A 23,946-nucleotide genomic window follows, 5' to 3' on the forward strand; every position below is an offset into this window, starting at 1 on the left:
CATTACTATTAATTCCCTCATTTATCATACATGTATGGCAGCCTCAGGGGCTAGGGAACGTAGGATTGCTGCTTTGACTTTCTTGGGGAAGCCAAATAAGCCTCAGATCCCTCCACTTTGGAGCCAGGCATGAAATTCAGATTTACCTAGTGCTCAACATTAACGGTCTCAGACTAAATTTATCTTCAGGTACCCTTTCCAGACTGGACCAGTTTACTTTATACCTCTGAGAATAAACCAAAACTTTCAAAACTCAAATCACAGGATATTATTTGTTCATGAATTCAGCAAGACTCTCTTGTTTAACTATTGAAACTCAAATATTTCGGCTTGCAGCAAGGAGGGGTATAGCTGTCTGGATATACCTTGGCCAAGTTTTAGTGTATACAAAAAAGCTGGAAGTTATCGACTATGTTAAACCTTTTCCTTAAATTTTCAAACTTCGGGATTATTTTAGTCTCACAGAGAAAATAACAAGGCAAGTATTTACAAACTTTTTTCAAAAATATGAGAATTTGAGTTTTCCCTAGGGCATTTGGCGTTGTGCTGTCACCACACCTTTGAAGATCGCTTTACAACCGTGGGAAAACTCACCGGGTTTTTTTCGTTGACCCCGCCATTTCTAAGTTGCTGTATTGCTGCAGGGAGCTGGCAAAGCCACGCTCTTCCTCTCCCCCATTCTCCTCATCCTTTCAAAGTCCAAAGCTCCCGGTGAGAATATAGAAACAAGGCTGCGAGGCAGCGAAGGGTAAGGGAGGAGCCAGCACTTATGCATTTTTCACTCTCCTCCTCACTCCCTAGGGTCATGAAGTTCTGTTTCTGAAGTTAGAAGTGTGGGGGCCGTCGGCTGCATTTTCAACTTGGCCTAAAAGTTGGAGTTCACACTACAGGCGCTAGGAACTTTGTCGCTTGGTCACCAACCTGAGCCTCCGGCTAGTCCGAAGAACGCGAAAAGCCAGGCCCAAGGCACCGGTTGTCATGGCAACCGGGGCGCTGGTCTCCCCGGCGACCTCGTCCCTAGGGAGGAGGCGGAGCTGGAGGCCAGGCGAGCCAATGAGGTCGAGGGGAGTTCGGGGTCGGACATCTGCGGTCCTCCCAGAGCCGGGGAATGGTTGAGTGACAGGACCGGGGGGGCGGAGCCGGCGCGGCTGCCCGAGGTGGAGCCCGAGTAGTGCGAGTAGCTCCGGCGGCCGCGCTGAGGCGAGGGTGACACACCATGCTCACGGTCCCTAGAGACCGTCGTGCTGGCGAGCCGCGCTCCGTAGCTCCCCGGTCCGCCTCGGCAGCGGTCAGAGTCGCCTACAGGAGTTGAGCTGCCCGCGCCGGAAGGTTCTGGCGAAGCTCTTGGAGGGGCGTCGAGCACAGTAGGGCGGCGGGGGTGCGTTGAGCGCTCGGGGGTCCGGCAGTCGGCTGGGATCGCCGCTGGAGGGGCGTTTCCGAGGCAAGGAGGAGGAGGAGGAGATGCTGCTCCTCTTCTCCCCCTCCCCAGGCTCCTTCTCCAGCTCCTTCAGCCCACGCCCGCAGCCGCTTGTGGGAGAAGAGGTGGTGGCTCTCGGCGCCCGCGGCGGCTGCCGGCGGCCCGCCCCGACGCCGCGTCCCCGCAGCCCTAGCCCGGCGCTCCAGTAGCAGGACCTGGTCTCGGGACCAGCCGGTAAGGAAGAGAGCCGCCCTGGGCTCTGCGCTGCATGTGCAGAAGTGCAAAACAAAGTACATTGCGCTAGCTCTCTTCCTCCTGTCTCTGCTTTTGCTCCAGTCCCTAAACCCAACTCCTCTGTTGCCCTGGTAGAAGGAACTTTTCTTTGGTTGTGGTGGTGGGGTGTTTTTGTACGTTAGAGTGGGGGTGGGGTGACTGGAGTGGGGGAGAATGAGATGAAACTCCATTGCGGAGTAGGTAGATCCATCTCCTCAGCGGAAGAAAGCCGGATCTCGGGAACGAAACCCACAGGGGGAGTACGAGATTGTGGGGTAACAGGGAGTGACATTGCCCCGTCGTGCTTGCACAGCTCCGCTCTGTGCGTGCTTAAGGGAAGGGCTCCCGGAGTCTGTTTCTAATTTCTGCAAATGATTGTGGAGATGGTGTGGTTAGAGGCCGCCCAGAAGAATGTGTATGTGTAAGGGCTCGAGAAGGGGGTGGGATGGCGGGGAAGCAGAGGAAGAGGGGGCAGAGAGAGAGAGAGAGAGAGAGACACTGTCTGATGCAAGCTCTTTTATTGCTTTTCTTCTGCTCGCTAAAATTAACACTCTACCCTCCGGCCCCCTAGCCCCGCCGCTTTGCTCATTACGTGATACTGTAAGAGCAGACAGCTGGGAAGCTAAAGTTAAACCAAAGTCATGAAAATTCTTAAAAAGTTTAATTTCCTTGTGTTGTGAATATAATGGAGAGAGGAAGATGGGGAGAAATATCACTAAGAGATTTACAGCAATACAGTTTTCATTGGCCATACACGTATATGATCGACACCACCGCACACTTCCAACTAATCTATTCGACAGCCTTGTGTCATTTTCATTTAATTGCATCTTTGAAACAACAAACGCGGTGACTTCATAGGGAGCTGCCTGGAGCTGAGCTCCCTCTCAGAAAATGGGGCAATCGGGTTTGTTTTCAAGGCAGGACCTGAACAAAATGTAGGACACCTGATCTGTGGGATGAAGGGCGCTGGTAACTAATTATAAATTTTAAGATTTTAAAATTTATATCTAGAAAGTTTACTAAAGGATGGGGGAAAAAAAGTAAAAGTGGATGTATTATGAAACAAGCTTTGGTATTTTCCCAAAGTCTTGATGACTGTGTTGGCAGCGTCCAGGTGAAAACTTGCTTCATGCTCATTGGCTGCTTGTAATGGTGCCAAGATACAAATTATTTCTAGTTTTAATATCACTAGGAGCATTTTTTAGTAAATTCATACATACATTGATTTAGTAAATTTATACAGAGGCTCATTGATGTCCAATCTTGTTTATTATACTTTGTTCATAACATTGTGTTCTACTTGATGTTCTAGAGGCTTTGTGGGAGTATGTGTGGGGAGAGGATAGGATGGAAATTAGAACTAAAAATAGAAAAATATTTGAGGTTAGTTGTTAAGAAAAGGTCTGATTTCATAGTGTTTTTCACTTTTACAATTAGAGAATTATAGCTTGCTTTACCATTATGTAGGTTTATCTTTGAATTTACATTTGTCTCACCATTTTTACTTGCATGTTAAGCCTACTTATATTTTTAAGGGTGATTACCAGCATCCAAAAATATAAATGGTTTTTCATGTCACAAGTTACATACACGCACACCATTAAAACCAGTGTCAATTTAAAAGTCAGATTTTAATACTATGATAGGGGTCACGTTATAAAACTTAAATTATCTTTTTGTTGTTGTTTTTGAGGGCTGCCTCCTAAATACAGTATGTGAATGTGGGAATTAGCTAATCATTTGTTTTGGAGTAGAAGATGGTAGGTGATCATCTTTGAATGAATGAAATTTATGTATTCTTCGTTATTGAGAAAAACAGGTGTTGATTTGTTCTGTCTTTAATATGTTAAGGGTTGGATGGAGAAGTGTTGTAGCTTCTCCCATGTCAATTGAGTGTATGTTTTTCCAGCTCATCTTAGTGCCCAGCCCCAAATGTACTGGAGAGAAGGACTATAAGGGATAAACTATGACTTCTTTCTTTTTCCTCTTCACCCTCTTCTTTTGACAGAGGGTGTAATTTTTAAATAAACCCCAAAACATTTTTATGTATAATTAAATTATAATTAACACCATTTGAAATGGAAAAGACACACAACCATACTCCAAGCCAGTGCATTTAGTAGTTACTCCTGTCAACATATACTTGTTTTGGAATATGCTTTGAGAGAACTCTGTGTGGTTCAAAGTGTTCTCCCATTGGCCTCTGATGCAACCAAGTATGACTCATTTGAGTATCACTTTACAAGGTAGGGGCCTGAAAAAGGAGAATAGATAATGGGTCTCAGGATAGAAGAATCAGTGCTGATGGGAATGATAAGAATTTTTTGGTCTGGACTTCCTTTTTTTTTTTTTAATCCCTGAAAAACTCTCTTTTAATTTGAAAATTAAAATGAGTCAAACAACTCAGGAACTAAACTTTTTAGAGATAGCTTTTAAGATAGGGTCTCTCTCTGTTGCTCAGTTTGGAATCATGGCTCACTGCTGCCTCAGCTTCCCAGGCTCAAGCAATCCTCCTAACTCAGCCCCCAAAGTAGCTGGTACCACAGGTGTACACCACCACACCCAGCTAATTTTATTTTATTTGTTTTAAATAGAGACAAGGTCTCGCTGTGTTGACCAAGGCTAAAAGATAGCTTTTAATGAGTACATTAATGTAGGACTTTTGACGGCTTAAGTTAAAGTTGAAAGTTTCTTTTTTGTTTGTTTGTTTGAGATGGAGTCTGGCTCTGTCACCCAGGCTGGAGTGCAGTGGAGCAATCCCGGCTCACTGCAAGCTCCGCCTCCCGGGTTCACGTCATTCTCCTGCCTCAGCCTCCCGAGTAGCTGGGACTACAGGCGCCCGCCACCACGCCCGGCTAATTTTTTGTATTTTTAGTAGAGACGGGGTTTCACCGTGTTAGCCAGGATGGTCTCGATCTCCTGACCTCGTGATCCACCCACCTCAGCCTCCCAAAGTGCTGGGATTACAGGTGTGAGCCACCGTGCTCAATCAAAAGTTTCATACTAGCTGTAAATGTCCCATCAAAACTCCGTCTGTAAACTGCTTTGGGAGATGGAATTCTAATAATCCTTTGAGTTTGGGGAGAAAACGAAAACATCTTTAAGACCATTATTCTTGTTTAGTGTCAGGCACTGTGACTAAGCACCCTGCTCTATCCTGCCCAACCCTGTTCCCAACAATGTGTGACTGTCACTAGTAGTAAGGCAGTAGGTGGGCCATTGGTTAATTTCTCAGGATAAAAAGATAGCAATTCCTACATAATCTTGTATAGAGTTAAACCATAAACTTCACATGTTTTTTTCCAGATAAACTTCACATGTTTTTTCCAAATGCATAGGAAATACAGGAATAGAGTCTGGTTTAAGTGCTTGTTTAGATGTGTTTGCCTTATCCTGTGCTCTGCCATTGAATCCTGCTTTTTAAATTTTTGTTTTGTTTTGATTTGTTTTCACACTGGAAAAGTATGAAAATTCTCTGAAACAAACTGTCTCAAAGAAAATCCTTCTGCCATAGTATAAAGAGTGTGGAGGACTCTGCTGTCTGACAAATATGTGTCCAAATCCTAGAGACTATTAAAGTTTATTTTTAATAATTTAATAATATATACCTCTCAAGTCTTTTTTATTTTGGTGTGTGTGTGTGTGTTTTCTTTTTTTTTTGAGATGGAATCTCACTCTGTCGCGCAGGCTGGAGTGCAGTGGCGCAATCTCAGCTCAGTGCAATCTCTGCCCCCAATCCTGGGTTCAAGCAATTCTCCTGCCTCAGCCTCCCTAGTAAGCTGGGATTACAGGCATGCGCTACCATGCTTGGCTAATTTCTGTACTTTTAGTAGAGACGGGGTTTTGCCATGTTGGCCAGGCTGGTCTTGAACTCCTGACCTCAAGTGATCCGCCCACCTTAGCCTCTCAAAGTGCAAGGATTACAGGTGTGAGCCACCATGCCTGGTCCCTCTCAAGGGTATTTTGAGGGTGAAATTAATATATGCAAACGTGGTTTAAGTGCAAGCTCACACTGAATATTTAGGTTGCTTGCTTCCTTGCAAATTTTCTTTAAAAAAATAAAATTAAATAATCACAAACACGTATGACTACTCAAATCATTCTTGAATGTGTAACTTGAATCTGGCTGGGCAAAAGGCCCTCTTTACCTACTAACCAATAAATGTCTTTGGTTGCATACTTCATCTGTGCTTAATAAACAGTTTCTTTCTTTCTTTTTCTTTTTTCTTTTTTTCTAGTTTAGTACTATTCAACTCTGCCTGTACCTTAGAATCACCTGGGTAGCTTTTTTAAGTTTGTTAAATTTTTTTTAAGAGACAGGATCTCACTCTGTCAACCAGGCTGGAATACAGTGGTGTGATCATACCTCACTGCAACCTTAAATTGCTGGGCTCAAGTGATCCCTCTGCCTCAGCATCCTGAATAACTGATACTACAGGCATGCGCTACTCAGCTAATTTTTTATTTTTTGTAGAGATAATGGTCTTCCTATGTTGCCCAGCCTTGTCTCAAACTCCCTGGCTTGAAGCAGTTCTCCCTCCTTGGCCTCCCAAAGCACAGGGATTCCAGGTGTGAGTCACTGCCCCAGGTCTGGATAGCTTTTAATAATCTCCATGCCCTGGCCTCAACTCAGACTAATTAAACCAGAATCTTTGCAGACGAGAGACCCTGGCATCCATATTTTTAGAAACTCCTTAAGAAACTATAGTCAACTTTGGAACCAATATAAGACTCTACTAGAATTTAGTGTAGAAAATTTGGTTCCCACAAATGCAGCAACATTTTTTGTGTTGGATTGTATTTTATATTTATGTATTTCTTCTATATAAATCTTAAGAATTTAAAACACAAAAATGTCTCAGAAGCATGTATATATATGCCTGTCTACAGGACTTTTTACTATTTGGATGAGAATTTAAGGTACAAATATTTCCCTAGAGCTATACTGTCAAATGTAGTTTCCCTGGCCATATATGTTATGTAAATTTATATTTTAATTAAATGAGATACAATTTAAAATTCTGCTTATTACAACTAGCCATATTTTAAGTGCTCAGGAGCCACTTGCAGCTAGTAGCTACTGTAGCAGACAGCTCAGATATAGAACATTTCCTCATCACAGAAAGTCCTGTACTGCTTAGAGGTTTTGAAATTTGTATATGTTTCTTATCATCTGAAGTGGCATATGTATAATTCCTATGTTATTTCCTTCAGATTTATAATTTAAAAATATATTGTGTTTTTTTGTAAAGTTACTTTTTTTTTTTTTAAGTCAGGAGAAATACCACATTTTTTATACATTTCCTCTTTCCTCAGTCTTTTGTACCTAGTTAAAGGTTTTTCTTTTCAAAGTTAACCAAGAAGAGGAAATTTAGTGTCCTTGTTTTTTTTGGTTTTTTTTTTTTTTTTTTTGACGGAGTCTTGCTCTGTCGCCCAGGGTGGAGTGCAGTGGCCAGATCTCAGCTCTCTGCAAGCTCCGCCTCCCGGGTTCATGCCATTCTCCTGCCTCAGCCTGCCGAGTAGCTGGGATTACAGGCACCCGCCACCTCGCCTGGCTAATTTTTTGTATTTTTAGTAGAGACAGGGTTTCACTGTGTTAGCCAGGATGGTCTCGATCTCCTGACCTCATGATCCGCCTGTCTCGGCCTCCCAAAGTGCTGGGATTACAGGCTTGAGCCACCACGCCCGGCCTGTGTCCTTGTTTTTATTGCTTATATCAGTATGCTCTAAACCTAACTAATGGCTTAATTGCGCTTGTGTACTGCAAAAGTTTCAGGTCTGGAAATGTGATGTCCCAAAACACTGAAAATAGTCTCATTTCAACACAAATGTTAGGATTTGATTGAAAGTTTTCCTTTTTGATAAAGATCTTTTTTCTTTTGCATACAGAAATTCTGAATTATCAAATCATGTCATTGAGTTTTCAACAGAAAACTGTTTTATTAGTTTTAACATGAGCATAAAGGTATGAGAGAAAATTTTTTTCCTACAGGGGAAGGCATCTCCTTGAAAAAAATGAGATTCCTAAAGAATTCCCAGTGTTTGGAAGCTAAGACTGTGTCATCAAACTTAGTGGTATTTGACACTAGGTAACTACTGATGCACAGCTTAGAAGAAACTGCTGTATGGTTCATCCTATACCTGCTCCTTACACACCTAAAAAAGATGTTTACTAATCAAAGTTTTATTGGTTTAGTATGCTCTGAGTAGAAGAGGAACAATAATTAATTTAAATTAAAAATATTCCTTCTTGGTAGATGGTATTTTTATTTTATTTATTTATTTTTTTTTTTACATAACCACGTTTTTTTACCTGCTCTGATCAGGTAGATTTGTATACAGAACATTGGGAGTTATATTGTTGAAAGAATGCTTGATGGAATGTTTTGTGTACGATATCATTTTCATGTTTTAATGCTTCCCCACTTAGTTGTAATAGAGTCTGTGGAACAAAAGTGAAACATTCTTGTTGAACTTAAATTAAGGTTAGAATGATTATGTAACCTGAGATTGTGTTAAAGATATTCAAAGTTGTATTCTATTTTGTTTTTTGAGGAAAGGTATAGCCTGGGAATTTCTAAAAATTCTTTTAGCGCTATTTACGGATTTTTGCTTCTTCTAAAAAAGTGTAATTTTAAAAATAAACATTTAAATTATTTAGGGGATGATTATTTTAGGTCTTAGTGTAGTTAAATATTTCTTCTGGAACATGTAATTCAGTTTTTGAAGCAAAAATAATTAGTATTTTAGAACAGGAATTTCAGTTTTTAATGATAAATTCCCTTGTCAGTGTCTTTTATATTTCTGTCTTTAGCTGAGATGTAATTTCATGAAATTATTTGAACACCATATTGATTAAATTCATTCTTTACACAATCTGTTCTAATTTTATTTTCATGCTGGTTTCTCTGCCTGGTTCAAGGAATGAGCTTAAAGCAATGTGTAACATATGTCAATTTTCTAGTACTGTATGAAAATTTACCAAGACTGAAATGTATTTTTGTAGCTGTACTTCATGAAAGCTGTGACAGGTGTTTAAAAACAAACAAAAACCTAAAAATTAAATAATAAATCACTACAATAACATAATAGAAACTTTAGTTCCAGAATGTTCGGTTATCAAATCTACACCAGATAAAACTATTGTAGCTACACTATTCACTTGAGTTCTATTGGAGCTTAAATTCTGGCACTGCCTTAAGGAGTATAGAAATGAAAAACGGGATATGTGTTATTACATAGTACCCAGAGATACTGTAACTTCAGTTATAATTCAAGGTAACATATTCCTCTATGTTCACAGTTTGGGGCATATGATTCTTAGAGTTACAATGAAAAATTTAGAATATATTATTCTCTAATATTAAAACTTAATATTTAATGGAAATTTCCTTCAATTTTTAAACAAAAGAAAATATTTGAATATGGTTGCATAATATATCACACTCATTGGTGTGAAGACCAAATTGAGCTGTGTTTTTAAGGTAAAATTTTATCTGAATTTTTTTCAGGTTTACGTTAGTACATCAAACTTTCTAACTTTAAAGGGGTTTTAAGATTGTATTGAGATACTAAGATTCAATTGAAAAAATGAGTACTACTGTTCTTCCACCTGCGGGGATGCTTAAGAATCACTGTGTATGAACCACAATGTTTGAGTATTTTTCTAGGTGACTCTGTAATGATAAATCTGGGCTTATGCAACATTTGTATACCTAGTTCCCTTTCTAATTGTTCCTTATTCATTAATTCCTATTCTTTGCCAGACACTCTACTAGGCACTGGTGGTGCAGTTTCCAAGACATTTCCAAGGCGTTTCCAAGACAGGCAACTTAGTGGAATAGTCTGAGGCCACATAGCTTTAATCATCTGAGTTCATGCTGAATAAATCAATGTATTGGCAGGATGTATTGCATAGAGTAGCTGTGAAGATAAGATTAAATAACATGCAAATGGCCTTGTAGAACTTTACAAACATGTGGGTACCTATCTGAATATATATACAGGTGATTTGTTTTTAGATGTTGCTGTGCATGGTGTTGACCACTCCTGTTTGATTTAGAGAAACAGTATAGTATGGTATTTAAAGCATAGACTAGGAGCCAGAATGCCTGGGTTTTGATCTGACTCTGTGGTTTAGAAGCTCTGTGACCTTGCCCAAGTTGCTTAACCTTGCTGTACTTTATTTTCCTCATCTTCAAAATGAGGATGATAACCAAGCCTACTTTATGGGATTGTTGTGAGAACCAAATGAGTTATAACATGTAAAGCACTTAGAATAGTGCTTAATACATACTATGTATTTAATAAATATTAGCTATTATCATTTTTAGTATACTTATATTTGATTTATAACAGTTTTTTTAAACATTGGGTACAGGTAATATATGAACTTAAATGTGAGTTCTTGTTTCAAAGTGTATAGGCCTACTTTGTTCCTTGGGCCACATGTTCCTTCCACTCATTGCTTGGGCTTGTTGATATATGTGATGTGTGCCTGATTTTTACAACTTACTAGAACTTGTGAAATGAATGTCATCTTTTTCAAACTACTATAATTATTTTTCTGGTGTTTTCTTTTTTTTTTTTTGAGACAAGGTCTCTGTCACTCAGGCTGGAGTGTAGTGGCCCAATTCACAGGTCACTGCAGCACCTCAACCTCCCATGCTCAACTGATCCTCCTACTTCAGCCCCGCAAAGCACTGGGATTACAGGCACCTGCTGCCACACACACCCGGCTAATTTTATTTGTATTTATTTGTAGAAATGGGGTCTCCTTATGTTGCCCAGGCTGGTCTCAAACTACTGGACTCAAGCAATTCTCCTGCCTCGGCCTCTCAAGGTGTTGGGATTACAGGATGAGCTGCCATGCCCGGCCTCAAACTACTCATGTTAAGAACACTGTATTTCCTGTTTGGGAATCACTTTTAGGCCATATGGCATATTGTTTTAAACATCCTTTTTGGTGGCATATCTTTTCTTTGAGAGTAGGTTTGATTTAATTAAATAATATATTTTTTCATGTTTTAGAAAGGTGAGTGATAAGTGTAATTTGCATTAAAATGAAAAATGGATATAAAGTAAAAATGAATATTTTAAAAATATCTAAACATAATTAGAAAAGAAGATTCCAGAAATATTTTTGATAACATTGTCTTTGAGGACAAGTGTACTTTACCCTTCTGAAGTGTCTCTTTAGAAAGGTGACACTCTCAGATATATAAATTGTAGTTGTTAAAATGTACATGTTCACAGTCTCACACAGAATTATTACTTAATATTTGTGAATCTTACATTGCGATGCTTCTGAGGCTACGTACTGTGTAATATAACCTAAAATTCTTCAGAAAGTGTTTGTGATCTCATTTCTGAGCTGATATTGTGCATGCTTTTAGTAGTTTTTCTGTTTAAAATTATTTGGTATTTCTCACAGAACTTTAAATATGCTCTAATGTATGTTATGAATCCCCAAGATATGATATGTATGATTTTTCATTTATTAACTACAGAAATCATAACACATCTCTTAGCACCTCTTACACCCAGTTCCCTTTTTTAACTATATAAAATGAGTCATTACATATATATGTTTTACATGTCATTTTGTCTTCACAGCTATTCTCTGCAATATACCCTGCCAATAAATTTATTTATTCAGCATGAACTCAGATAATTAGCATCACTCAGATGATGCTAATAAAGTACTTTGACCTAGTGGATATTTAAGAAACTGGATTTACTCTTCAGGGAGACTAGTTCATGGCCATTAAGATCATTTGGTACTTTTGTGCTTTGCATTGTTTGACATTTAATTATTTGTAATAATGTGATTAATTTATATAATTAAAAAATCAGTATTTGAGCTACTATTGAAATACTAAATTGAGCTTATTGTTAACCTTTTAACAAGACAAAATTAATGTCTATTTATATTCATTCTTAAGTATTTAACTTTTGTGAAAACTGAACTCAGGTAGTGTTATGACTTGTTTATTCATGGTTAGACCTAAATTAGGAAGCACAGTATAATAGAAAGAACAAACATGTTGAATTTGGGTAGTCCTCGGTTTGAGTTTTAGCTCTTTTAGTAATTAGAATGACTTTGGATAAATTTAATCTATATCTGATCTGTAAAATGGAAATAATAATATATATCTCAAAAGGTTTTGTGAGCTTTATTCCTGAATTATACACATATAAAATGATTGAGCATAGCCTACTGATTCTGTTTACAGGAATTCTTTACCTTTACTTCCCTCTTCAACTGTGTTACTGAGAGAAATAGTTGCCTAGTAAATCTGATTAATAATGCTGATATAAAAGCAGTTTATCTCTTTATCACTCAGATTTTAGCCTCTTTAGTTTACATTGGTTTGATTAGGCCACTGCTATTGCTTTGGTTATCAGATTGTTTTATATGTAAGATCTTTTTAGGCAGAGTAGCTACATATAAGCTACTTTAAGACTAAAATGGTTGACATTTTAAAGGAAACAAAATAGGTAAATCTGCCATGTCCCCTTGAATATGTGAAAAATACAAAAATTGACAGAAAAAAATACCACAGCATTATTTGACCATTTAAAAAAATAGCAACAATTATAAATGTCTTATAAATACATTTAATTTTTTTGAATGTCCTTTGTCTCTTGTGTAAACTAATTATACTACTGTAACATATTTGACCACTCTATGATCAGAATTATTTTCCATAGTTTGAGAAATACTGAAAAATAAAAGAAAGTGGTTCCTACCAAAAAACTTAAAATCTTGCTTAAAACACACAAAGACAGGAAACCATTATATATTGTAAAATAATGATTAACTGCAATGAAAGTTTTAAGAAAGTGTGATCTGATTTAATCAGGATTCACTTGGGGAGTAGAGCGTGACCTGAGTCTTGAAGACATTAAATGTCTGTAGATGAGAATGGTATGTCATGGAGCAAAACAAAAGATATGAGTAAGTGAATTCATGAGGGAAGTGCTTACAAAGAAATGCTGAAGATGCCCTGTCAAAGTGAGAAAAGGATGAGGACAGAGAAGGGAGTGCCTAAGAAACTAGGAAAATGTTATGTTAAAGAAAGTGCCTTAGGAGAGTCGAGAGTAAAGGACCAATAGTTCCAGATGCCACAGGGAGCCTAAGAGAGAAGGCTAAAGAAAAGTAGAACACTGTGATCAGTTGAATATTGCAGGGATAGAAAGGAAATTGAAATGGGGGATGATACTTGGTTTCAAAATAGTTGAGCGTTGGATGATCTGATCTATGAGATTTTATAGGGTCAGAACATTTTTCCTTTTTAAGATTAAAGGTGGTGAAAGAACAGATTGATTCTATGAGATTAACAGATTTAAAATGGCAGAAAGAGTGAGAATCATCTCCTTTTATGAAGATTGTCTGGATGGTAAAGGATGAGTCCTAGGTAGAGGTATTCATTTTAGTCAGGGGGAAACAACTTTTTTCTATAAGATTTAAGAGAAGGCTACAAAGATAGATGTGGACCTATTGATGAATAGAAATAAAAATAAGATTTTATAGATAATTTACACTTAATGATAGTATCTTCAGAAGGTGCTATCATAGGAGGCAAGATTATCGCCAGGTATTATTTGGGTAGTGGTGAAAATAGAGATAGGTAAAGTTGGGAATCATTGCTGTTGGGAAAGTAATGAGAGGTTGATAAAGGATTTATAGAGGCTTTGTGAGTTTGAAGTTGAATAATTTGAACAGTGATGGCCTCAGTCCACATTTGCAGAAAATGAAGAGTAAAGTGAAGAAATTATTGCAGTCTATAATGGTCAAGTAAAATATGGGGCTTGTAGTAATGAGGAAATCCCGCTGAGGCTGGGAGGACTGGGTGAAATGGAAAGTGATTTTTTTAGCACTTTCTAAATTTGCTCAATAAGCCAACTATTAATTGAATTAAAGCTATTTATCATTTTCCTCTATCTGCCACTTTTTTAGAACAAGCCGACAAAGGATCTTGATGCTAAAACAAGTATGTGATGTTTGTTTAATTGAATATACTGTGTGGATTAGTTATTGCTTGGTTCACTTAACCTGGGATTGGGGATTGGGAATTGTATTTAAAATGAGCCACCTACACTATACATTTAGAAAAACTGTTTAAATAAAAATCTCATTCTGTTTTTTAATATTCTTCTATACTAGTTGGTTTTATAATTGCCCCTAGTGTGGCTTTACTGTTAGCCTTTATGCTTATTTATTATGATAATCACTAGGATTTATAATTTAAAATTAATTGGAAGTGCTTTCCACAAGTTGCTTTGACTACTTTCTATAGAAATAGAAATGAATGAATGAAATAAGAAAAATAACACTCTATTCTCCTCTTACAAGTTAGCATTATACTTGGCAGATATCCGTTCCTAAAAAGTTTCTAAATGAATGGCATCTTTCCATCTGAAAATCACATAAATGTTTTATTTGGTGTACTATCAAGTGCAATGCAATTCAATAAATAGGTTTAGTCTTTTACCCACTCAAGACTAGATATTTTTTCTTAATTCTTGAAATAACATTATGAAAATCCTTGACTCTACAAATACTTGGTTGATTGCGTAAAGTCACCTAGTAGCTTGTTAAATAAGAGCAAAATTCAGTGTAGACCTCTAAAAGTACTATCTTAGCTAGCCGTATCATCTGAAGGATTGTCTTTGCCTTGATTGGTAACTGTCCATAATGGTGGCCAGTACATTTTCTGCTGCTTTTTGTATTTCTAAGAAAAATAACTCAAGAGGAAATAATGTTATTCCAGATGATAAATTAATCCTGGAGCACTTAGCGTTCTTTTACATTCATTAAAGTTCTTAATCATATAAAATAAGACTTAAAAATTTGATTCTGTCTCAAGATAAAAACTATAATTGTATGTGCTATATACAGCAAAATTCATGTTTATGATTCCTTTAAAACTATTAATTTAAAAAAAAAAAGTCTTTAAATACCCTTACTACCCTAATGAGGGATATTAGAAAGATTTTTATATATCCATCTACGTTTCACAACCTTTTTGTACTACATGAAAATATTTTAAAATATATCTATGCTCTCTGTAAATAGGATTCTATGCATTATAATCTGTAGATTAAGCCAATAATTCATATGTGTATGTTTATATTGTCTTTCACATCATCTAAATGAACACTGAAAATGATTCCAATGATAAGGTACTATTTGGATATTATTGTGTGCTAGGCACTGTATTTTAAGAAATTGACACATAGTATATTGTTTATCTTTACAGTCCTATTGAGGTACATGCAATTCTGTGAAGTAAATGCTATTATTATTTTACAGATGAGAAAACTGGGGCTTAGAGAGGCTTAATGAGAGGTAGTGGAGCACACACTTGAATCCAAGTCTGTCCTACTGTAGTCAGTTATCATAACTATAACTTCTCATATCAATAGTGTCTTTTAACATGAGCAGTATTAAGGTGGGGCAAAAAATCACCTCAATTTCCTTAGAAAAGATGAAAGAAACCTTGGCAGTCTAATTTGGCATCTAAATTCATGAGATTTTTTATGAGCTTTCAAAACAGTTCTTGCAATGATATATTTTCCTTTTAGCTTTTCTTTTTTCAAGGTCTTCCTCTACTAACTTGTCACTTTTGGTCTTCACAGCGCTGAGTTCCTATAAAACTGTTGAGTAAAGTAAAGATAATGAAGTGCCTTTTTGAAAATCTTTTAACAATGTTTAGATGCTCATCGTTCGTAGTAATATAAAATTGGAAACAAATAGGTTAGAGAATAGGAATGATTTATTCTAAATCCTTACAATAGAATTTTGTGGTCGTCAAAAATTAGATTGATAAGGAGCTTTTTGTAACATGGAAATATAATGTTAAATAGATAAGGTAAAACCTGGCTAATAAAGCATGATCATAGCTATCGTTTTTGTATCACCTTATTTTTTAATAAAAACTTTCAATTTAAAAAGGCCAGAAAAAAACAATGAGGGACATTATAAAGATTTTTATAAGGAGAAACAACCTATTTTAGGAGTAGAAAGATTAGATTGTGAAGAATTCATTATGTATAGAATCTGATTTGTTAAGTTGAGAAACAAATTATGATATTTTGCCTGAAGATTTTTTTCTTCTAAATATGGAGGAAGCTTACTGATTCTAATGCATTATGTTATTCTAGTCAATTCTTGGAAGATTTACTTGAGACTGGTTTGCTGCTTTACAAAGATGATTAGGTAATAATAATGATAGTACATGCTTATAAAATTAGGCGGGGTTGCTGCTTTACAAAGATGGTTAGGTAATAATAATGATACTACATGCTTAGAAAATATACTGTTTAATAAAAATTTAATTCCTCAAAACAACCTTATGGTAAATACTACTGTTATCTTCCTTTTTATAGATAATGGAAACAGAGATGCGCTTAGATTGATTAATCTGCCCAAATATAGATGGTAAGTGGGAGAGCCAGCATTTTGCATCTAGGCAATCTGGTTCCGAAGCCTGTATGCCTACACACTACACACTAGGTAATTTAATAGTGAAAATCATTTATAACTTTTAGTTCAGAGTTGGAAATAATTATCTTATTAAGGTAATAAGGTAATGGCCTTTTTAAAATGAAAGTTTTTATTAAAAAATAAGGCAATACAAAAACAATAGTTATGATCGTGCTTTATTTGACAGGTTTTACCTTTTATCTATTTAACATTGTATTTCCGTGTTACAATGGAGAATAGTTTTAAAAATCATCCTTTGGTTTGGTTAATGGCAGTTATTTACAGAGCCCCAAACTGTTGGTGACTGCTAACAAAGTTTCTTTTCTTCTCCTTTGAATTGACTCTTTCAGTAGGACTGGATGCTTTGTATGTGGTGATGTAAAAAGTGTCTGAGGAGAACTACAAAAGTTTCTAAATTTTAGTTTATCACATAGTTTTAGAATTCATTCACAGTTGGTTGCCGTTTGCTCTTAGTTGGAGAAGTGGACTTTGTAGCCTAGAGTTCTTTAAGACATAAAATTGGAATCACTATTAATCCTTTCCCTCAACTGGCTGTCTTCACATCTATTTTTTTTCTTAAGAGTTATGTACTACTATCCCGATGCAAATAGTTTAGATGATCATGTAGTTCTTTTATTAAGTAAACAGTTTTGTTGTCCTGTGAAGAGGATGAGTTGTGCAGACTTTAGTTATAACTGATAAAGCTTATTATTAAGAATGTTATTTTATAGAATAGGTAAAATTTGTATTTATATAAGGTTGAAAATGTACAAAGATTGAAAAGTAAGTCATCTTTCTTTTGCTTCCAAGTCTCCTTCCTGGGGTGCTTTTCTGTATCCTTCCTTGTCAGTAATGTCACTGAAACCAGGAGGAGACATTAATGTTGCACTAAACTGGTGTTTTAGTCTCCCTCAGTGTGAAACTTTGTATGTACCCTCATAGTACGCTATAAAGCTCTTGGCTTTTTAAAAGAATTTATACAAATAAAATATTCATCCTTTTTTTTTTTTTTGAGACAGAATCTCGCTCTGTCGCCCAGGCTGGAGTGCAGTAGTATTCATCTTTTATATATTAAATGGCATAACTTCTTTTTTCTGCTTTTCTTTTTTTTCTCAGATTACCTCATTAGTCAAACATGTTTCACACTTTTGACCTCTTAATCCCTTTCTTTTGTTAGCACTTAAATATCAGTTAGTAGTAAAAGCAAACGTGGATGTCTTAGCAGTACTAATTTTACAGTGTTGTTTAAGTTGAAAATTTTCTTTTAATTGAGTTTGACAAATATTGGATACAACTGAAGTTGGATTATTTTACAGTTGGAAGGAGGACTTACATCTATTTCAGTTATCTTATAGGGTATTGGGGTGCAAAGAAGCTAGATATATAGAAATTTGTTAAAACATGTTTGTTTTTCTAGTTTTCTTTCCTTGGCTTAAGTATGAATACTAAGACTAAATATGGAGTTAGTCTTATTATGTACCTAAAGTTCAGATTCAACATGGTGAAACCCCGTGTCTACTAAAAATACAAAAATTAGCCGGGCGTGGTGGCACACACTTGTAGTACCAGCTACTCAGGAGGCTGAGGCAGGAGAATCACTTGAACCCGGGAGGCAGAGGTTACAGTGAGCCAAGCTCGTGCCACTGCACTCCAGCCAGGCGACAGAGGAGACTCCATCTCAAAGATAAGATAAGAAAAATTTTGGGGGTACTTCCTGCAGCCCAGTAATCTGTAGTTTAAAAATGTGCCCCAAAGACAGCTTTCCTACTATTGGTAGAAAATAAGAACTCTTTTCAAAGTATCTTTCTAGGAATCTATCTCCCCTTTAGAGAAATTAGAAATTTTGGTCATGCTTTTATGCAGTTACTCTCAAAGTCAAAAAATGTTAGTTTCTTAGAATATTATTGTACGTAGCCTAAATCAAGTGTCACTAGCCTAAATGCCTGCAGGGGCAAAAAAGGGGCCAGGGCAGTTAAGTGAGGAGGAAAACAATAGTGAGTGATGGAAACTAGTGAACTAAAGAGCTCAGACTAGGTAAAGTGGGAAGCTACTACCCACCTTGAGTGCTGCCACATATTCCCCCCCCCCATTTTTATATGAAATCTCTCTAATTTGTGAAGTCTTCTAATTTGTAAATGTTGGGCTGCAAAGTTACACTTTTGCAAATATGGTGTAGGCCGTTGTCCTATAGGCCAAATAAAACATGTCAGCAAGCCAAATAAAGCCCATGGGCCACCCGTATGGAGTTTATGCCATAGATTATCTTAACAACCTTACACTTGCATGAACTTGCCTATTTTGTTTTGACACTTATTAAGGGATAATGGTGATAATGATTCCCGCTGTATGTTTTGGTTAATATTTTACCTTAACATATTAATGAAGTAAAAACTTGGATTTTTTTATGTAGGAAGAGAGAGCAAAAGACTAGTTCCTAAAATGTATAGAAGATGATGTCATATGTAAATATATGACTTGATTTCCATTATTTTTCTTAGAAAAATTTTATTCTGAGCCCCTTTCATTCTCAAGTTCTGCTGTTCCTTTTTCCTACTTTCACATTCAGTATCTCCCTGCTTCTCCCACGATTGTTATTTTCATTTGCAAGAGTTATAAAAGAAAAATCCTCTTGTAGAAACTCTATAGAAAGTCAATCACTTTGTGATTTATTTAGCTGCACAAACTTCCAGACATTCTTCCCCATAGCATTACAATTCCTTACTTAGTCTTAATATTACTTCTTTTAAAATTGCTTTTTAAGCAGAAGAATGGACTGCCTTTAAGGCAGTTAGTGAAAAGACCCACAGAAACAATCTAGAGGGATGATCTCATAACTATGTAAGATTTGACCCCACTCCATCAGGGATGATTGAACTGAGATGCCATTTACAGTGGTTCAATACAGAGAAATAAGCATAAGTTAGTGAAACTTGTAGCCAAGATGGAATAACAGGGATAAGATTTCCCTCCTGCCTGCAAAAAACTGGAATAAGGACAAAATATGTGAAACAACAATTTTCAGGACACTGTATATCAGATAATAAAGGGCAGTGATCCGTGAGAGATGGAAACAAGATAAGCCTTATTACTACCTCTACTTACTACCTTGAGAGAGTTTCCAGGCTGTGGCATATAGTGGGAGAAACCAGATGGAGAATGATAGACTCCCTGAGTTCAGGAGATGGAGCTGAAAGTCTGAGGAGACCAAGGCAGTTAGAGTTAACAGGAAAGAGTACTAGAGAAGTGAGAACTGCAGAGAAAAATCCCTGGAGATCTACAGATGGTCCCCTTTGAGTATTCAGCTGAGTATTCAATATTACATGCATGTCAGGAAACAACCAGAGGCCTGACAAGGAACCACACAAAAGGATTCAAGGAAACCTTACTTGTGCTCACACAGGGCTAGGAATAGTGCCTGTTCCCACAAACTGGGCTACAAATGTTCAAGATTTATGAGGCACTGGGTAGAGCACACAGAAGAATCTTGCTCAGTAATGAGGAATAATTAGCCCTAGACTGAGTACTGCTCTGGACAAGTCCAACAAATCTTTAAAATAAGTCCTGAAAAGATCAAACGTTAAAGTTTTCAAATAATTTAACTTCAAGCCTGAGCAAAACTCAAAAATATTTACAAATATTTGGCACCCAACAAGATAAAATTTATGATATATAGCAACCGGTAATTTTCAGGCACACAAAGAAGCAGGAAAATATGATCTATAATGAGAAGATAAATCAATAATCATAACTATCTCAAAACTGACACAGCTTAGAATTAGCAGATAAATACTTTAGAAGTTTTATGTAACTATATTTCATATGTTCAAAAGTTAAGTAGGAACATATTAAACCTCTAAAGACTCAGAAAATGAACAGAATATCTGAGCTGTGGGAACTTTAAATAGCTCAATATATGAAATTTGAGTCCCTGAAGCAGAGGAGAGAAGAAGCATGATAGAAAAAATATTGGAAGAAATAATGGCTGAGATTTTTCTGGATTTGATGAAAACTATAAACCCACACCTTCAGAATCTCTGTGAACACAAAGCATAGGAAACATGAAGAACATTACACTAAGACACATTGTATTCAAACTGTTCAACACCTCTGATAAAGAGAAAATCTTAGAAGTAGTCAAAGAAAAAAAAAAGCCAGAGGAAAAGGCAAGCGAGCATGTGGGGCAGAGAGAGGAAATTGGGTTATGTACAGAGGAACACAGATGAGGATTACAGTATATTACTTGTCAAAAACGATGCAAACAAGAAGGCACAGTGACATCTTTAAAGTGCTGAAACTGTCAACCTAAAATTTCTACCCAAAGAAAATATCTTTCAAAAACAAAGGTGAAATAAAGTGGTTTTTCCCCCCCCAGATATACAGTAGCTGAAAGAATTGATAACCAGCAGATCTGCATTACCAGCAATGTTAAAGACAGTTGTTCAGGCAGTAGGGTAATGATACCAAATGGATTTACACAACTAAATGAAGAACACTGGAAATGCTAACTACATCGATAAATGTATCTGATACTTTCCTAATTATTGAAATTGATAATAGGCTGAGAAAAGTAAATTGGCCCACTTTATAAGACTTTTAAACTGCAGTAATGAAATAATAATGGCTAACATTTTGACTACTTACTATGGGCAGGGAATATTACCTTGGGGGCCGATCATGTGGGTAACCTCTGCCAAGCACTTAACAGAATTCCAAATTCCCATAAGGAAAGCAGCTGTTCAGCGTAAACCATATTGTTTGCACAAATAATTTAGACGCACCGTGTGCCACTTTTAAGAGTTTGGGGAGTAGTGGCCGGGCACGGTGGCTCACGCCTGTAATCCCAGCACTTTGGGAGGCTGAGGCGGGCGGATCACGAGGTTAGGAGATCAAGAGCATCCTGGCTAACACGGTGAAACCCCGTGTCTACTAAAATTACAAAAAACTAGCTGGTCGTGGTGACGGTGCCTGTAATCCCGGCTACTAGAGAGGCTGACGCAAGGGAATGGCGAGAACCCGGGAGGCAGCACTTGCCATGAGCCGAGATCACACCACTGCACTACAGCCTAGGCGACAAGGTGAGACTCCACCTCAAAAAAAAAAAAGAGTTTGGGGAGTAGTGAGAGCCGTCCTGAAATCAGAGTTCTCAGATGCCAACCAAAGGTTAACCTTGCGAGCAGGCCTGCTATGTTAATTCTTTTTTGCATTGCTAGACGAAGAATAAAGACTTTTCCCATCATGTATCTTTTTGTTAGGAAGGAAAATCTTTCCTGGTTTCTCTCTCACTACATTCTATCTCAATACCATTAGCTAGGCTGGGTTGCTTATATCCTCACTACAGTAAGACTGGGAAGTTAAATACCTAGAATTTCTGACCTCTGTATTGGAAGACAGATTCTGCCAACAAGGAGGAAGGGCAGTGGAAATGGAAGAAGAATATCTGTTAGGAGTTGTGTGTTTTTCTAACTCATAATTGTCAATCCTATTGTTTTTAAGGGTAAGGGACTCAGAGATACATGGCTAGGAAAAATAAGCACCATGGCATTTACTTTTTATATAAAATACAATCGAATTTATTAGCAAATTTTTCATTACATAGGTTAGCTTTTGTTGTAATATGTAAGACACATTTGTAGACAAAGTGTTTAAGACAAAATATGTGTCAGTAAACTGAACAGAAAACCCAGAAATTACCCCTATTTATAAACAGAACAAAATAACCCCACTCTAAATTACTCTGTTTGATTTATTAGTTTAAATGAATTGTTTTTACTAAAACTGTAATACTGCAATTTTGTTTGCACACAAAAGTTTTTGTCAACACTATTGTATGGTTGATTTTACAAATTGATAAGATACTATTCTTCAAAAAGGATAATTTTTTTTTTTTTTTACTATAAGAAGTTTAATCATTTCTCAGTAAAGCTATTATTTCTTGGTTTGACTTTTAAAAATTTCCTTTACTTCTGACAGAATACTTTTGACGTGGTCAATTAAACAAATAGCCAGTTCATGCCAAAAAACCAGTTGGAATGATCAGATAAATGTAAATGGGTTTTTACAGTGAAACAAAAACCATCAAGATATATTTCCTGATAATAAGGTTGTGTTGTCTTGCCATGGACTAAAACAAAGCAGTCCTGTAATGGAAAATGTAAAGCTTGCATACCCGAAAATCTCAGTACTAAAGGAATGCTACCAATTCCAGTAAAGTATTGTTGATTTTGGAAATAACTTCTAACATTAGACTGCTAAGATGTAGATTTAGATTTAAGAAACCTGAAATGCCTTTCATAAACCTCAGACCTAAAAATTATACTTGGTTTTTGAATTAAGAAAAAAACCTGATTGTATTATAATTGTACTGATTACCTAAGATGTAATTAGTAATTGAAGTTAAGGGATTGTCATCCAGATTCTGAGTATTAACTAACAAGTTTGAATCTGCTACTGAACTACATGTCTAGTCCTATCATATATTATAGTACACAATTTGTTTTTAGCAGATTTTTCAAGTTCCTAGGAATTAATGGACCTATTAGTTGTAGGTTTTAAGAGTAACTCTTTCACGGTCTATTGATTGGAACTAAGGATTTATCATGTTTTGTTAGTCCAAGTGAAATTTTAGAAGACGGCATATGCTATTGAATTGATTTTGTTTTCTGTTAGCTAAATACTTTTAAGAATGACTTTCTAATAATGCAGATACAGAAATTACATAGTGACTATGCCAATAAAACCTGACAAGCCATTTTTAAGCTGAACCATAAAGATGATCAAATATTATTAGTTTCATATGGTTCAATCTGATATTTATATGAGTGTATTTCTGCAAGCACAGGTATATAGTGTTGTTAATTATTCAGTAGAATATTTGTGTGTTAATTCTGTTTTGATCCTCATTTTCATTCCCTACTGTCTGTCAACCCTGAAAGTTATTACTTGTAACAAGCAGGAAGCAACTTGTTAGAAAATAACATATATTAATTTGCGTTCATTATAGCATTTTACAGACAATATAGTGTTAGACTTGGAAAACATGTTAGAGGTCCTCTGAGGCCACCCCAGTCACCTAATAGAGGAAAATCCCTATGACATCCTCTCCAGATGGTTATTTCCCTCTGCTTAACCACTTAAGGACATTATCTCAAGAGTTTTTCTATATTATTAGAACGTACATATACGATACTGAAAACTACCCAATTTTAACTCACTGGCCTCAGTTCTGCATTCTGTTAGAAATACCATAAAAAGACTACTTCTTACAGATGGCAAATGTTTTAACATTAAAAGATAGACATCATATCTCCTACTCTCTTCCCCAAGAGAAACAGTTCCAGCTATTTCCAAGTCATAGGCTCAAAACTTAGGATTTAAAGAACTTTAAGGATTATTCCAGCAGTAATCTGATTTATAGGGTCTAAGCTACTTTCAGTTCGAATTCCCTGCATTGTCTGATGCAGTGCCTTGTAAATAATGAGCACTGAATAGATATTTGTTATGTGACTGTAAGACTGAGAGGGCAAATGAGATTTGAGTTTATTGTCATTCAGTAAATATTTATTGAGAATCTGTTGTGTACTTATTGAGAATCTGTTGTGTACTGGCAGTTGTCCTAGACATTTGGGGATACACCAGTTAACAAAAGAGACAAAATCTCTGTCCTCATTAGTTTTACATTTTGATGTCAAATACATTCAATAAAGATTAATTCTATAATATCAAGTGTTGTAAATGTCATGAAGTGTTACGTAATTGGTTAATG

General features: G+C 36.5%; 1 protein-coding gene across 1 annotated transcript in view; it reads left to right on the forward strand.

Annotated features, from left to right (window-relative positions):
- Positions 1-1,167: 1,167 nt before the first annotated feature.
- LOC105554736 (tyrosine-protein phosphatase non-receptor type 13-like) overlaps positions 1,168-23,946 on the forward strand; it is a 103,143-nt gene continuing 80,364 nt past the window's right edge. Inside the window, exon 1 of the mRNA XM_012001308.1 lies at positions 1,168-1,651. The gene's annotated coding sequence lies outside the window, so the exon portion shown is untranslated. The remainder of the gene's footprint in view (positions 1,652-23,946) is intronic.

The sequence above is a fragment of the Mandrillus leucophaeus genome, unplaced genomic scaffold, assembly GCF_000951045.1.
Source record: "Mandrillus leucophaeus isolate KB7577 unplaced genomic scaffold, Mleu.le_1.0 Scaffold658, whole genome shotgun sequence".
NCBI classification, from domain to species: Eukaryota; Metazoa; Chordata; class Mammalia; order Primates; family Cercopithecidae; genus Mandrillus; species Mandrillus leucophaeus.